This window comes from Desmodus rotundus, chromosome 6 (assembly GCF_022682495.2).
Source record: "Desmodus rotundus isolate HL8 chromosome 6, HLdesRot8A.1, whole genome shotgun sequence".
In the NCBI taxonomy this organism is placed as follows: domain Eukaryota; kingdom Metazoa; phylum Chordata; class Mammalia; order Chiroptera; family Phyllostomidae; genus Desmodus; species Desmodus rotundus.
This window is the reverse complement of record NC_071392.1, coordinates 79,802,592-79,818,845: the sequence shown is the minus strand read 5'-3', so window position 1 is coordinate 79,818,845 and position 16,254 is coordinate 79,802,592.

The following is a 16,254-nucleotide window of genomic DNA, read 5'->3' as shown; positions in this document are numbered from 1 at the left end:
TTCTGCCAGGTGTATTTTGTCTGATCACGCTTGGTCGATGTGGAGGTGAACACAGAACTAAAAGGCTCTCTGTGTTTTGGGGAGCTGAGAAAATCTGGGGCCAGGCAGGTGGGCTTCAAGCAGCATGCCCAGAAATGTCAACAATGGCAGATATGGGATTCTTTAAAAAGCCTGTTGTTTTCCTTTTGATTTAGCACTCGTAGGTGCCAGGCTTTTGCTCTGGATTAGAGATCTCTGTGTGTCCCTTTCTTTGTTACACAGCAATTAAGCAGAACCAGCCCACCTCAGTCAGCCTCTCCCTGCCTCAACTTACCCACTTGTCATAAACTCTATTCTGCAGGAGCCGCCTCAGTTAATCAGTGGGGAGGAAGAGGGTGAAAGGAAAATTGAATACGGATGAAGAACTTCTTCTTCCTTATTTCAATCAATGGCCAGAATGTCAACAGCAGCCTGTTTCTGAAACTCAGCTGACAGAGGAAAACCAGCGAGATCATGTCCGTGGGACCCTGGACCAGGCCAGACAGAGGCAGGTGACATGGTTCCATCCTGGTCGCTTCACCAACAGCACTCACTGGGAGCTGCTCCTCAAGGCCAGGCCTCCTGGGCTGTCCGGGGCATCGGAGGGAAATGATTTGGACACATCCGGTATGGCCTGAATTTGATCCTTTGGGTAAGATCTGAAAAAGAAAAGGGGAAGAAAGAAGGCAAACTGATTCCCTTAAAAACTATGCATTCCGAAAGCTCGATATTTAATGCTCACCCCTCAGAGCTGTATTCCTAACTCTGGGTTTGTAAGACACAACATGTTTTTCCCCCTAATCCTTTCCAAAAATGCATTCCATAAATTGTTAGCATCCCTGCCAATGGCCCCAGTAAACTCACATACCAGCTTTAAAGTCAACCCCTTTTTAAACCAAACCAATGCATCAGCCCTTTGAGTTAAGGGGATATTATTTCCAGATTCCCATGGCTGCTAGCTTCTTTTTAAATTTGCAAATGATCGTGTGTATTTGTTGCTGTTAATTTTTAGAGAGAAACAGATACAGTGGCAGCAAGGCTTGTACACAGTAGCTGGGACGTCCTCCAGGGCCCCTGAGCACACCCTGAGGTACCCTGACCCCTCCTCGTTGCATTGACTCTCTTCTACAGGCTCAAAACTCTCCTGGGTCTGAATGGCCAAGAGCTTCCCGTATGTGTTATTGTGCCAGTGCTACTATTATTACTGGTTTGATAACAGAGAGGCAGTGAAATTTGGTGGTGTAACCCATGGGGTCCAGAACCAAACTGCCGAGGCTTGAAGCCCAGCTCTACCACTTGTAGCGGCATTGACCTTGAGCAACTAGCTTAACCACTCTGTACCTCCGTTTCCTTATCTATAAGATGAGAATGACCATAGTGTCTACTTCACACACTAATTACAAAGCAGTTAAGCCGGGCTCACACGGAAGAAGTTCCACACATGTGTTAGTTACTATCACGTAATTTTTCTGGGGTAGGGCTCTGCAGCCGTCGGGCACTGCTCTAATCGCTTTCATGCGTCGATATGGAAGATGTTAAAGTGCATGTAGAGATTCCAGGGAAACGTGCCTAGTGACGTGTGGCCCCTCTGGGTCACAAAGGCTGATGAAGGAGAGTCACGTGGATCAGGGAGGGCCACGTATCAAGATTGTCAGGTCCCACCCCTCATCTTAAAGCTTCTCATTGGCAAGTTGAGGGCAAAACTGGTGGCAGACCCCAGGTCTCCCAGCCTCCCTCCTCCAGACCAAGTTCCCCTCCTTGCCCGGTGCGGATCTCCCAGGGGACAAATGTCATTCCTGGCACAGGTCCTCATTGTGCCTGGGGGCTGCATTCCCACACACTCAGGTCGTTGAGCTCCCTGGCTTTTGGTTTATTGGGTTTTTTTTTTTCCTGTTCTGTCTGATTCACTTTACACGTCTTTGCCAGAACAATTTTGCTTCGAATAGAATTTTCCCTCCCCCCACTTTGATGTCTAAGGATCTGCAGGGTTTCTCTCCTGGATGTGACGTGGCTCTGGATGTGCCTCTGGTTTTCGTGGAGACTTAAAGCACCGGTTTCATCACTTCTCTTTCTCTATGTCACTTCTTGTTTTCTTTAGTGCTTCATAATTTGCTCTCCCGAAAGGTAAGCAATAAATGCTATTTCCAACAAATGGGACATTCGGTGTGTGTGTCTATACCCACATCCATGTCTCTGTCTCTGTAACTGTAACTACATACATCTCTCTCCAGCGGCCACATGGCAAGTTAGTAACAGGTCCAGGACAAGGGAATGGATCTCCGCCTCTTTGTCTACGTCTGCTGGGAAAGGGCTAGGGATGGATAATGCCCCCACTCAGGTGATACAGAAGGTATGCTCTCCCGACCATTGAAGTCATCTATGACATGCAGTAGAAACAGCAAAGGCAAAATCAAGCATCAAGCACCAATGGGATGGCAGAGCTGGGAAAGGGCAGGTCGACTAGCGAGAAGGGGCTGAATTGGAAGTCAGGAGATTATGTGATAGTTAATAGAAGATGTAATGAGTAGAAGCTGTTCTTAATGAAAGAATTGTGAATGAAAGTTCCTACAACCTCCATAGCTTCTGGAAGCCTGTAAAGCTAAGAGATTATCCATTTTGGGGGGTGGGGATCTGCAGGCCCACTAGCAGCAGCCCCCGAGCAGAATAAGGCTCAAGGAGGCCACGCGCCTTACTCTCACACGGGAAGGCCAGACGCTCGGACTGTCTGCGCTGCTTCCCCAGCACGGGCCACTTCTTGATGAACTTGGAAGAGACCTGAGGCGTCATCTGAGCTAGCACAGTGAGAACCATCCAAGGTTCTGATGAGCAACACACAGGCTACGGGGTACGGTCCATGGGGAGCTGAATGGGCCAGGCTCTGGGGCCCCTCCTCCATTTCCAGTGGGGCAACTCTGCTTTCAAAGACAGTGTCCCCACTTAGAAGAAAGCCATGGTCTAGAGCACTGTCTAAGGCAATTACGTCTCAGAGATGAAGCGACCGGCCACAGACCATTTAGTTTGTTGGTGGCAGAGCCCCCATCTTGGTCCCCCGGTGCTCAGGGCCTTTGCATCTCACCGAGCTGTGTTCTGGACTGTCTCACACACATGTGTGTCTCAAGTATTGATGCTATGGAATGCTCCAATAACGAATTTTTGGAAATCATTAAGAAAGAAGGCACCCAGATCTCCATAAAACATAGCCAAGATTATCCATCACCAGCAACCCAATGAGACAAACATATCTTCACACCCACCTTGCCAGTGTTCCATTCTCTCTCCTCCATCCCCCTGGAGGTAAGTAAACAAGGGCAACCCCTGGCACAATCACCCAGTCAGTGCCTTTCTTTCCCACAGTCATTTTTCAATAGAAATCCCTCCTCTGCTTTAGCACCCTTTCCTCTGTCAAAACAAGGGGAATCTGCCCCAGGAATTTTATCTGTGATTTACTGACTATTTTTTCATGGTGAATGAGCGTCTTCAGTATACTCTGTTCCTTAGTGGTATGTGCTTTTAAAATTTTATATCTCATGATTTCACAAAGATTTATATCCCTTATTAAAGGAATGTCAGGCATCTGTGATAGAAGAAGGGGAAGACACTTCTTCTCAGTGATTGGGAAGGTCCTGTGATCATATTAGGTATTCATTCAAGTACCCTTAGGGTGGCCACAGACCAAATGATATTTTGATGTCTCAAAAGCAGAACTCCCCACTGAGTAATCTGGATGTGTGAGTAGAGCTTGAAGCATCCTGAGCTGATTTTTCAACCGCAGGCTACCTCAAAAGCCCTCGCCAGCATTTGCCAAAATTTTGCCTCGAAGGGACAGATACATAGGTAGCTGGGGGACCTCTTCTCCCGCCCCCTCTCCTAGTCCACAGAAAATCCTAAGTTTCCCCTCCCTCTGCCAACTCCCCTGTGGTCTCAAGTGTTCCAGGAAATGAGGAGTCATTCTTTATTTCTTGCTTCATAAGGGGAGGGCACCATGTGACTCCCTCTGGAAGGGAGGAGAGGGGTGGGAGCCTGCAGAGGTCCTGGCTCAGGACGCCTAGGGAGGAGCCAGCTCCGCGCCTTGCCCCTCAGCGTCGCCAGCTTGCAGACTGACTCAACTTGGCACAACTCCACAGCAGAGCGCCCCTATTCCCCTCGTCCTCCTTCCCCTCACCCCTCTTCCCTGAGCTCTTCCTTCCCTCTGCCTCGGGGCTCCTACTTGCATTCCTTCTACCGTCTAACATTTTTTTCATATTGTTGTACTTTGTATTTAATAATAGATCCACATTTTCTTCTTTATCAGAAATCAAGAATCATGCCTGTATCATGTATTCACTTTGGGAATAAAATTTATGGCAACACTTGCCATTGGATTAATTGCTTTTCATTAGCTTCAAACTGCTTAATGATTACACATTGTTTGCCTGGGCAAAAAACAGTTCCAGCCCATTGTCCAAATTTACTAGCCTTCAATTGCAACCAGAAACTGGAAGCCTTAGATTGTTTGTTTTGTTTGTTTTTTTGTTTCTTTTTTCCTTTGTATTGGGGTCTAGCCATACTGAAATGGCTGAGAGTGGGTGATTCTAGATCTTTAGACTTCAAAGCCCAGATAACGGTCCACAGGCCAAATAAAAAGTGAATTTAGCTTTTCTAAGCCCAAGGATTGCTCTGTGTCTCAGTTCTCAAATCTGTAAAGTGAAGCAAAAAAAATGTACATCTAATAACAAGTTTACTTTTAAATCAGTTTTGAAAAACCTATACTTTGTATAAAGAATGAGGTTTCAAAAGCAAGCAAGAAAGGGTATACCCACCAGAAGGGAGTGGCAGAATAAATCCCAATGGAAAATTTGTGCCTTCCTGTGGTTGGAGACTTTTGGTCAAGAAATGATGAAATTACACATTTCTGAAAAGGGTGTGTGTTTTGGAGTTACTGAGGTCCAGGTCTCAGCGTGACGCTCGGGCAAGGCCAGCCTGGAACTCCAGTGCGGAATCGAGAGAAGGAAGTGGCCACGACCAGCATTCTTTCCCACCCCAGCAGCGCCTCCTGGTCTAATACTGCACATTCGTCTCTTCCTCTCCTGAATTTGGAACCAAGTTCCCTCAGCAGGCCTGCGTACCCATCATTCCCTACGAGATCGTTTGTCCTTTACCTCTGTATGAGGGTGGTTGGCAGAAGGGGAACTGCACCGCCCTTGCCCACAGCCGGCTATTGATTTCAGTCCTTTCAGGAACTAGCATCATCCGCCTTGGACTAACGTGGAGGAAGAGAGGGAAGCAGACCCAGAAGAGCCAAGCAGTCCAGACCAGTCTGTACTTTTGGCCCATCAACACACAATGCTTCACTTATCCAAGCCATCCTATGCACCATTATTGAGTACCAACTGAGTTAGGACGGGAGCGAAGCTGCTCTGACCACGAGGCATCCACCACACTGACCCTGGCTTAAGAAAGTTTATTCCTCTCTTCCCTGCTACAGAGGATCGTCTGGTGACCCAGACCCCTCCCCTACTGTTAACCTGTTTTCTCCCAGGGCACTGCTATTCGAAGTGTGGTCCGGGAATGGGTACCGTCAGGCTCACCCGGAGCTTGTCGGAAATTTGCATTCTCAGGCCCCACTTCACACCTATTGAACCAGTGACTCTGGTGGTGGCACCCAAGAATCAGTGTTTTCCTGGGCTCTGCGGGTGATTCTTTTAGTTTTTTTCTTTCAATTTTTTTATTGTGGTAAAAAATACACAGAACACAAGATTACCTTCTTGACCATTTTAAACTGTACAGTTCGGTGGCATTACATAAATATTTAATATTGTGCCACCTTCCCACCGTCCACCTCCAGAACTCTTTTCATCTTGCCAAACTGAAGTTCTGCACCCATGAAACATCGACTCCCCTCGCCCCTCTTCTCCCCAGCCCCTGGAAACCACCGTTCTTTCTACCTTCTGTCTCTATGATTATGGCAACTTTACGTATCTCATATAAATGGAATCACACAGTATCTGTCTTTGTGACTAGCTCGGTGCACTGAGCATAGCTTCCAAATTTATCCATGCGGTAGCATATGGCAGAATTTCCTTCCTTTTTCAAGCTCAGTAGTATTGCAGTGTGTGTAGACACCACATTTGCTTATCCACTCATTTGTCGGTGAACATTTGGAGTGCTTCTGGGCTTTAGCTATTTTGAATAATGCTGCTGTGAACATGGCTGTACTAACATCTTTTCAAGATCCTACTTTCAATTATTTTGGGTATATCCCCAAAGTAGAATTGCAATCATATAGTAATCTTATTTTTAATTTTTCAAAAACCATCATACTATTTTCCACAGCTGCTGTGTCATTTTACATTCCCACCAACAGTGCATACGTGTTATAGTTTCTCCACATCCTTGCCAACACTTGTTTTCTGTTTTATTTATTTTTATGTTTTTGTAGTTGTTTGTTTATGAGAGTAGAGCCAGGACCTCTAAATGGTGCGAGAGGATGTATTATTGTAGCTTTGATTTGCATTTTCCTAATGGTCAGTGATATTGAGCATATTTTATGTGCTTTTTGGCCATTTGTACATCTTCTTTGGAAATGTTTATTCAAGTCCTTTGTCCATTTTTAAATTGTTTGTTGTTGAGTTTTAGGAGTTCTCTATATATTTGGTTATTAAACCTTTAACAGATACATGATTTACAAATATTTCCCACTCTGTGGGCTGTTCTTTTACTCTGTTGATAATGTCTTTTGATGCATAAAAAATTTAATTTTTATAATTGTCTATTTTTTCTGTTGTTGCCTATGCCTTTGGTGTCATATGAAGAAATCATTGCCAAATCCAATGTCATGAAGCTTTCTTCTAAGACTTTTAGGTCTTACATTATGTCTTTTATTCATTTTAAGTTAATTTTTACATAGGGTGGTTAGTTAAGGGTCCTACTTCATTCTTTTGCAGGTGGACAGTTAGGCTTGAGAAGCCTTGGTCTCGTGCACTGTCCTCATTTATATGATCAAAGCCAGCTCTCCGGCATCTTTTTATGATAAGGAAGAGAGAAGAGGGAGTAAATCCAAGACAGCAACTCTTTTTAAGGATGTGAGGTGAGAAGTTGAAATTTTCACTTTTGCTCACATTCAGTTAGTGAGAACTTAGACACATGGCCACTCTAGCTGCAAGGGAGGCTGGAAAAAGTAGTTCCTGACTGACAAGCTATTTATCTATCTATGGTGTTTTATTATGGGAGAGAATGTGTCTTAGCATCTCATAGCCTTTGACGCTCCTGTCATGTGTTAGGCATGGTGCTAGTGGGGGGACGAGACAGTCCAGGCACTCGAAAGGCTGGTCTCATAAAGTGTTTCCTCCTGGTGCAGTGATTAAATAACAGGGTCTGAGTGTGGGTTAGTCCCCGCAAACCAGAATGTCTTAGATATACAAGTGTTTCATCTTTTAAAAATGATATTAATGTCCATGGACATTCACATCAATGACATTGCTCTAGATTGAGGATTGGCAAACTCTCACCTGTATTTGTAAATAAAGTTTTATTGGAACAGAGTCATAGCCATTTATTTTCACATAGTCTATGGCTGCTGTCACACTACAGCAAAGTTGGATAATTGGAACAGTTTGCATGGCCCACAAGGATGAGAGCATTTACTAGCTAGCCCTTCATAGGAAAAGTTGGCCAAGCCCTTCTCTAGAGTGAGGTTCACAAACCATTCTTGGTGGTGGGTGTTTGGTAACGGTCTTTCAGGTGGTCTAGGTTGGTCCAAGGAAACACCCAAGGTTAGGCTCCTCGGTCACCAAGGGAGAAAAAAGAAGCAGGATAAGGAAACTCTTTATTCTAGGGGCTGAATAGTAATTTATTTTTTTTCTATGGTCAAGCACTATGCTAGACATTTAGATATATCATCCTATTTAACTCTCTCAAGACTCCACAAGGGAGGAATCACGGCTCAGCTTCGCTCTAAACATAACAATATAGTTGATATATACATTTTGACTAGCAGGTCAAGGTAACCTCCATTCTAGACCTCACTTTTAAATTTATTAGCAGTTTGGCATTGGGCAATTCATTATGCTTCCGTGGGGCTCAGTTTCCTCCCATTTGAACATGGGGCAACACACCTGCCCCTCCAGTCTTACAGGGCTGTGGTGAGCAAAGTGAGATACTCTTTGTGAAAGAATCCAGTAAACTAATAGCGGGTAGCTGTTGCTGCCGATACCCTAAAACACAGTGCTTATAACAACAACCAATTATTCAGCTTACAATTTCGTGGGTTGGCCAAACGGTAGTCTGGGTTAGCTTCGTTGATCATTGCGGGGTTCACTCAGGCGTCGTGGTGAACCAGCAGGTGGGCTTGTGGATGAGTGATCTCAGATGGCCTCAATCGCATGTCTGGTGGTTGTCAAGCCTTAGGTCTGGGTAACAGGAGTGACGGGGTCACGTGTAGCTCATCATCCAGGGGCTCCTTCACATGGTAGCCTTGGGGTTCCAAGAGAAGACAAATGCCACTGTACACATGCTTTTCAAGTCTCTGCTTGTGCCACAGTTCCTGATACCCCATGGGCTGAGCCCGGAATCAGGTGCAGGGCATCAAAGTTTCATGGAAAGGAGGCGTGGATGGACAGGTTCAGGGGAATTTATGATGATTTTTGCAACCTACCAGACCATTGCCCATTGGGAAAGCAGCAGCAGATGTTCTAGCACTCAGTGCCCAACATCACCGCTGGGAGCTGCAGTGACTGTGCCCAATGGCAGGACATTAGAGTCCTTGCTGGACCCATCCCACACTAGGCTTTGGGTGTTATTCTCAGCCAACTGGTCTTCCAAGTCTGGCCTTCCTACACAGTATGCAAGGCACCGATATCCTTTAATAAATTCCTTTTTTGTTTAGATTAGCTAGAGTCGTTTCCACTGTTTCTACCTAAAAATCCTGACATCGGAAGTTCTCTAAGGCTGGAACTCTGTGGCTTTAAATACCCATGCTGAAGAAGGCACGATTTTTGTTTTCTTTTATTTTGCAAATAAATGTTTAGGTCACCTACTCCTATGTATGTATTCATACACTCCAGTTAGGTTTTAATACACAAGCTCTGGACTCCCCCAATATCAAAGCAGGTGGTTTGCAAAAAGAAGGAAAGCAAACTCCATTTCTTCCCACTTAGAAAAACCACTTACATCCTGAGTGAAAAATCTAAGCTCTCTAGCTCCCCTCAGTGTCCTGTTGAACTTACGTGGCTCCACATTCAATTGCAGGAGAATGAGAATTAAAGTTGCTCACTGACTGGAGCTTCATTGGACGACTTACTCTATGTCCAATTTTAGATGGACATCTCAATTTAAAAAAAAAATTCAAACTAAAAACAGTGTGGAATAGTGGCCAAGAACATGGTCTACGCCCCGATTTGAATCCTGCTGCAGCTGTGTACTTCCTCTGCGACTCTGGGCTGTCACTCAGCTTTGCCGAGCCTCCTCTGTAAGACGAGGGTGATCAAAGTGTCCACCTCATAGTCATACTGTGAGGATTTAACAAGAGCTATCCCTGGCTTAATTTGCCATTAGAGAATGACCCTCGGGAGTAATTCGCTGTAACTGATGATGCAATTTGAAATCAGCATTTTAAATATGGTACTTTTGCCTGACCTCAACAGTCATAAAAACAGCCACGGTCATTTTCCTTTCGTTGTGATGCTCGTCGCAACATCGTTTCCAGAAATGGAGCATGTAGACATATAGGAGTCTTCCTCTTAGTCTCTCTCTCTTCTATTGTGGTAAAAAAAAAAAAAAACACAACATTAAATTTACCATCTTGACTATTGCAAGTGTAGAGTTCAGTAGCATTAAGTATATTTACATGTTTGTGCACCAGATCTCTAGAACTTTTTCATCTTGCAGAACCAGAACTCTATACTCATTAAAAACTAATCTGCACCCCCTCCCCCCAGCCCCTGACAACCTCCTGTTTAATTTTTGCTTTTATGATGCTGACTAATTTAGGTAATTCATAGAAGTGGAATCACACAGTATTTGTCCTTTTGTGACTGGTTTATTTCACTTAGCAAAATGTCCTTGAAATTAATCCGTGTTGTAGTATGTGCCGGGACTGCTTTCTTTTTAAAGCTGAATAATATTCCATTGTCTGCATATGCCAAGTTTTCTTTCTTCGTTCATCTGTCAATGAACATCCGGGTTGTGTCCATCTCTTGGCTATGGTGAATAATTCTGCAATGGATGGGGGTGTAATTATCTCTCTAAAATCCTGGTTTGAATTCTTTTGACTGTATACCTGGCAGTGGGATTACTGGATCATAGAGTAATTTTATTTTTAATTTTTTGAGGAACCTCTATACTATTCACCATAATAATGACACCATTTTACATCCCTCCAATAGTCACAAGGGCTCCAATTTCTCTGTGCCCTTGTCAACATTTGTTATTTTATGTTCTTTTGATAGTAATCATGCTAATGGGTGTGCAGTAATAGGATATCTCATTGGACTTTTGACTTACATTTCTATTATAATTAGTGATGTTGAGTATCTTTTTATATGCTGGTTGGCCCTTTGTGTATCTTCTTTGGCGAATTGTCTCTTCAAGACCTTTGCCCATTTTTAAAATTGGATTATTTGGTTTTTGTTGGTGTTGAGTTGTAAAGGTTCCTTACATATTTTGGATATAATCTCTTACTATATATATTATTTGCAAATATTTTCTCCCACTCCATATGTTACCTTTTCACTTCATTGTTTCTTTTGATGAACAAAAGTTTTAAAGTTTGATACAGTCTTATTGTCTATTTTTGCTTTTGTTGCCTGCACCTTCTGTGTCTCACCCAAGAAATCATTGCCAAACCCAATGCACTGAAGCTTTCCCCCATGTTTTCTTCTAGTTTTGTAGTTTTAAGTCTTATTGTTAGGTTGCTAATCCATTTTGAGTTAATTTTCATGTATGGTGTAAGGTAAGGGTCCAACTTCTGTGTGTGGATATCCAGTCGTCCCAGTACAATTTGTTGAAGACACTGTCCTTTTCCCACTGTGTGATCTTGGCATCCTCGCCAAAATCATTTGGCCATATATGCAAGGGTTTATTTCCGGACTTTCTGTTTTGTTCCATTTGCCTCTATATCCGTCTTTATGCTTGTCCCACACGGTCTTGATTACTGTTGCTTTGTAGTATGTTTTGAAACCAGGAAGTGTGAAGTCTCCAACTCTGCTAATCTAATCTTTTTTAAGATTGTTTTGGCTACTCAGAGTCCCTTGAGAGTCTAGGATTTTCTGTTTCTGCAAAGTATGCAGTATTGTATTCTTTTTGATGTTGTAATAAATGATATTACTTTCTTAATTTCCTTTTCATTGTTATTGTCAGTGTTTAGAAACACATTTGATTTCTGTGTTAATTTTGTATCCTGAAACTTTATTGAAATCATTTCTTAATTTGAAGAGTTTTTGTGGAATCTTTAGGATTTTCTACATATAAGATCATGTAATCTATGAATAAAGATAATTTTACTTCTTCCTTTCCGATTTGGGTGACTTTATTTGTGGTATCAGAGTAATGGTGGCCTCATAGAATGAGTTTGGAAGTATTTCCCTATCTTCAATTTTTGGAAGAGTTTAAGAAAGATTGGTGTTAATTCTGCTTTAAATGTTTGGTGGAATTCTCCAGTGAAGCCATCTGGTCCTTTACTTTGCTTTATTGGGAAGCTTTTGATTCCTGTGTTGTTCTCTTCATTAATTATAGGCCTGTTTGGATTTGTTTATTTCTAACAATTCAGTGTTGGTAAACTGTATGCTTTTAGGAATGTATCCATTTCTTCTAGGTTATCCAATTCACTGGCATAGAATTCTTAATAGCAGCCTGCTATAATTATTTTTATTCTGTGACATGAGAAGTAATGTTCCCTCTTTCACTTCTAAATATGAGCCTCATTCCATATCCTTTCCTTGGTCTGGCTAAATGATTGTCAGTTTTGTTTATCTTTTTTTAAAAAGCAGCTCTTGGGTTTGTTTTTTCTATTGTTTTCTATTTTCTATTTCATTTATCTCTGCTCTCATCTTTGTTATTTCCTTCTTTCTGCCAAATTTTGGGTTAGTTTATCCTTTTTCTAGTCCCTTGAGATGTTAAATTAAGTTGATTTGAGAAATTTTTAATGTAAGCATTTGCTACTATAAACTTTCCTCTTAATATTGCTTTCACTTTATCCTATATGTTTTGGTACATTGTGTTTTCATTTTGTCTCTAAATATCTTCCAAATTCCCTTGTTGATCTCTTCTTTGGATCATTGTTTGTTTAAGAGTGAATTATTTATTTGCACATTTTAGTGGAGTTTCCTGTTTTCTGTTATTTCTAGTTTTATTCCATATGGTCAAGGAAGATACATGATTTTTACCTTAAATTCATTAAGACTTAGTTTGTGGCTTAACATGGGGTCTATCTTGGAAAATGTCCCATGTGCACTTGAGAAAAATGTGTATGCTGCTCTTTGGAAGTTGAGTGCTTTGTATATTTCTGTCAAGTTCAGTTGGTCCAATTGTGTTTTCAAGTCCTCTGTTTCCTCATAGATCTTCTGCTGGTTGTTCTATCCATAATTAAAGGGGAGTTATTAAAGTCTCCTACTCTTATTATGTTGCTATCCATTTCTCCCTTTAGTTCTCTCAATAATTCATATGTTTGGGAGCCTTCATCTCTCTTTAAAAATGATAGGATTTGCAATTCTCATAGGGGCTGTATTTCACAATAGCGGAGTGTAAATTTAACCTGGGGAGACTGTATGCTAAAATGGCTAATGATCTTCAGTGGCAATGAGAGCTTGGGCCACTGGGCCACTTCCCTGCTTAGGAGGCCTTCCAAATCAGCATGAGCCAATCTGGTTTCTATTTCCCCAATCCCACCCACCTCCTGGTGCTTCACCGCTCGATATGGTGCCCAAGCCACCCTGATCGTAGCTGTTGTGTTTTTTAACCACTCTTTTCTCCCCCAGCTCACACATGTTCAAGCATGCACGCGCGCGCGCGCACACACACAAACACACACCGTATTACTCAAGGTTTAGGGTATATGAAAACTTTTCAGAGAAGACTTTCATAACCATGATGTGTGGTGGCTTTTGTCATATAAAATGGCTTTACAGAGTTTAAACATTTTTTTTGTTGGAAAAGTGTATTTGTCAATACATATAAAACAAAACCACATGTTTGTTAGCTTGATTAATATATTAAAATGTTTGGACAAATAGTATGTGTGTCTCCATTGTGATCTTGTACAGGCCTCACAGGCATTTGAGATGATCCAGGAAGGAAGTTATATGAGTAGGATGATTTATTATAGCAGAACATTGAAAGCACCTACTTTTTCTCTTTGGAACATTTAAGTTCTATCCAAATGATGGAACAGTATTTATCCATATATTAAGATTGTTTGAAGCCTATGAAACATGGAGAGATGCTTATGATGAAGAAAATAATCTAAAATGGGATGTAAATTAAGAATGTATGTGAAAAATGCATATAGAAATAAATGGTTGTCAGGATGGTAAGTTAAGGAGTATTTTCTACTAATTTTCAAATTTCAAAATATTTACACTGCTACATTTAACTCTATAATTTGAATAATTTGAATAAAAAGCGAGAATACAGCTCCATAAGTACCCTGTTTCCACATCATTACAGCCTCAGCTAGTGGAGAAAGGCTCTGAGCCTCATTTGCCCTCCCGTCTGCCAGCTGCAGGGTTTCCACCCCTGCTTCACGGTGGAGCACAGCACAGATTAAAATCAAGTATCTGCTAGACAAGAAATATTTTAAAGAAGAAACCCATAAACACGGGCAGTTTAGCACTAAAGAGGGGGAAATTTGTGAAATTCTGGGGAGTAAATTATGTTGCCAGCTTCATGAAACAGAGGACTGAACTCATTCAATTCTCCTGCCGTTGAAGAGGAGGCAAGGGAACAAGTGAGATCCAGCACCGGTAAGTCCCAGGGCTCTGGGCCAGGTGGAGGGAGGGGCCTAACAGTCTCTTACCGACAGACAGAGAAAGGAGGGCAAGGTGGGTGGGATGGGTGAGGGAGGGGAGAAGAGTGCGAAGCCAGAGCCTTGCAAGAGTGCTGGTGTCCCTGAGTCTGCGTGAAGCTCCGTGTGGTCACGCTGACAGACCTGGGAGGGTAGAAGTGGAGACAGCAAGACCTACTAGAAGATTTTTAAAATCTTTAAAGAGGGAAAAGATGAGGGTGTGACTTAAGGCCTGAGTGGGGAAGACAAAGAGGAGGTGAACGTGAAAGGTGGTATGAGGAGGGAGAATCAACGGGACTCAATAACCAATCAGAAGGAAAGTCAAGGTTGACCACCGGGATGGTGGCCGGGCATCTGAGTGTGAAATGAGACCCCCATTGCCAGACAAGTCTCCAGAAACCAACAAGGACTTGGAATTAGTTTATATGTTAGATTTTAAGCCACCTCTTTCCTGCTACAATCCCATGGGGATCCACGATTATTTACATTTTACGTTTACATAAGCTGAGCTCTGTAGTTACATAATCAGAGAAAAAAAAGTCCCGCCATCAATTCCAGGCCCTTTTCGGTATGACCTTTTGTAAATAGCCAGACGTAAGTGTGCGGTCAAACCCAGGGCATTTATGAATAAATACTGACCCCCAGTGTTTAGGCGCAGAAATAAAGATTATAAAATACCAGGCCTCCTGGGAGAGGACGTGGAATTCCAGCTACAAATAATATTCCACTTCAGTTCTGAATCCTGGGGTGCTCCCGTAGTAGAAATACTGACTAGCTAATTGTTGGCTGCTGGCTGCCGGGACAACTCTAACAAATGTGCTATAGAACGTGTCAGCGTGGATTGAGTGGCCTCGGTCTTGGGCACATGGCAATGTGATGGCCTTTGCCCTCCCGGCTCCAAGGTCCAGGTTCAACTACTCCAAAGAACTGGAGTAAGGGGAGATTTACTGCAATAAATTTGACCAATACGGACTCCAGCTCTGATTCCCACCTAAGTCAACATCACATCCAGTAAGTACCCTCTCCAGCGGGTTCAGGGCAGCGTGGTTGGCAAATATTCCCTCTTCAACAGCTGTGTGGCTGGAGCAAATTCACGAGAAATTCTTAAGTAAACTCTCGGCAGCAAAATAACTCCCTCAGCTGGAGCTGGTTCCTCGTGATAAAGTAACCGTCTCCCATCTTGGCCAATGGTCGCTGCAGTTGCCTCAGGTGGCATCTGTCTTCTGCGGACCGGAAACCAGGCGCTGGCTCTGGAGATGCTCTCCCGTCACATTCGGGGCTATGCCAAAGCTTTTAGAAAGCTTAGCTTTGCAGAGAAGTAAATGAACAGGTTGCGCATCAAGCTGTCTTGAAAAGGTAGAGCTTCCTTCGCAAAAACAGGATCTTTTTCATGAACCTTGTTTTTAAAGTGAGAGGAGACTTCAGGGGCCAACCACAACATCAAAGGCAAATCATTAATGCCAACAGAATCCATTTGACTTGTTTTCAGCAAGGAGGAGCTTTCATTTCAGGCCCTTAACCCTCAGCATTCTTAGTAGAAGGCTGCATGGAGGAGCAGCAGAAAACACGGATTCAGGCTGGGCTATGACATGGGGCAGAGTGACACAGGGGACGCTTGCAAGGGGGTTGCTGCAGGGACCTGAAACTCAGGGGAACAGGCCCAAAGATTAAGTAGAGTTTAGGAGCCAAGTGGCGGCATGAAGAAGGGAAGCCACTCCTCGGCACTGTTGGTTCCAGTACAAGGCAATGGCGATCCTAACCCTGTTTATGATTTGTTGTATCAGCAAACGAGCTAATTGTTGGTCTGATGCATAACTGTAGCCCCAAACATTGTAGAAATAAAATTAGTGCACACTTGCCTCTTGACGGTATAGTACAGACTTACAGTTTCTACCTTACCTAGCAAGGACTGAGATTTCAAGAAAAGTAAGAAGTGTAGAAGCCACTCACCTTCACCCACACACTGCATACAAGTTTTAGTGGCTGTACTCAGTGTGAGTTTATTGTGGTCCATTTCTAGTTCCTGTCATTATCTTTTCTGCTTTTATTTGGAAAAATGTCAAACCTAAAGAAAAGCTGGAATAGTACAATAATATATTATAAACTCTTTCCTCAATTCATCAGTTAGAACATTTACTATATTTGCTGTCTCCATATAGGGAAATCGTGTTGGCTAAACCATCTGAATGTGAGTTGCAGACATCATATCTCATGCTTAAATTCTCCAGCCCCCAAAGGTCCTTCATAACTTTTAACTGAAA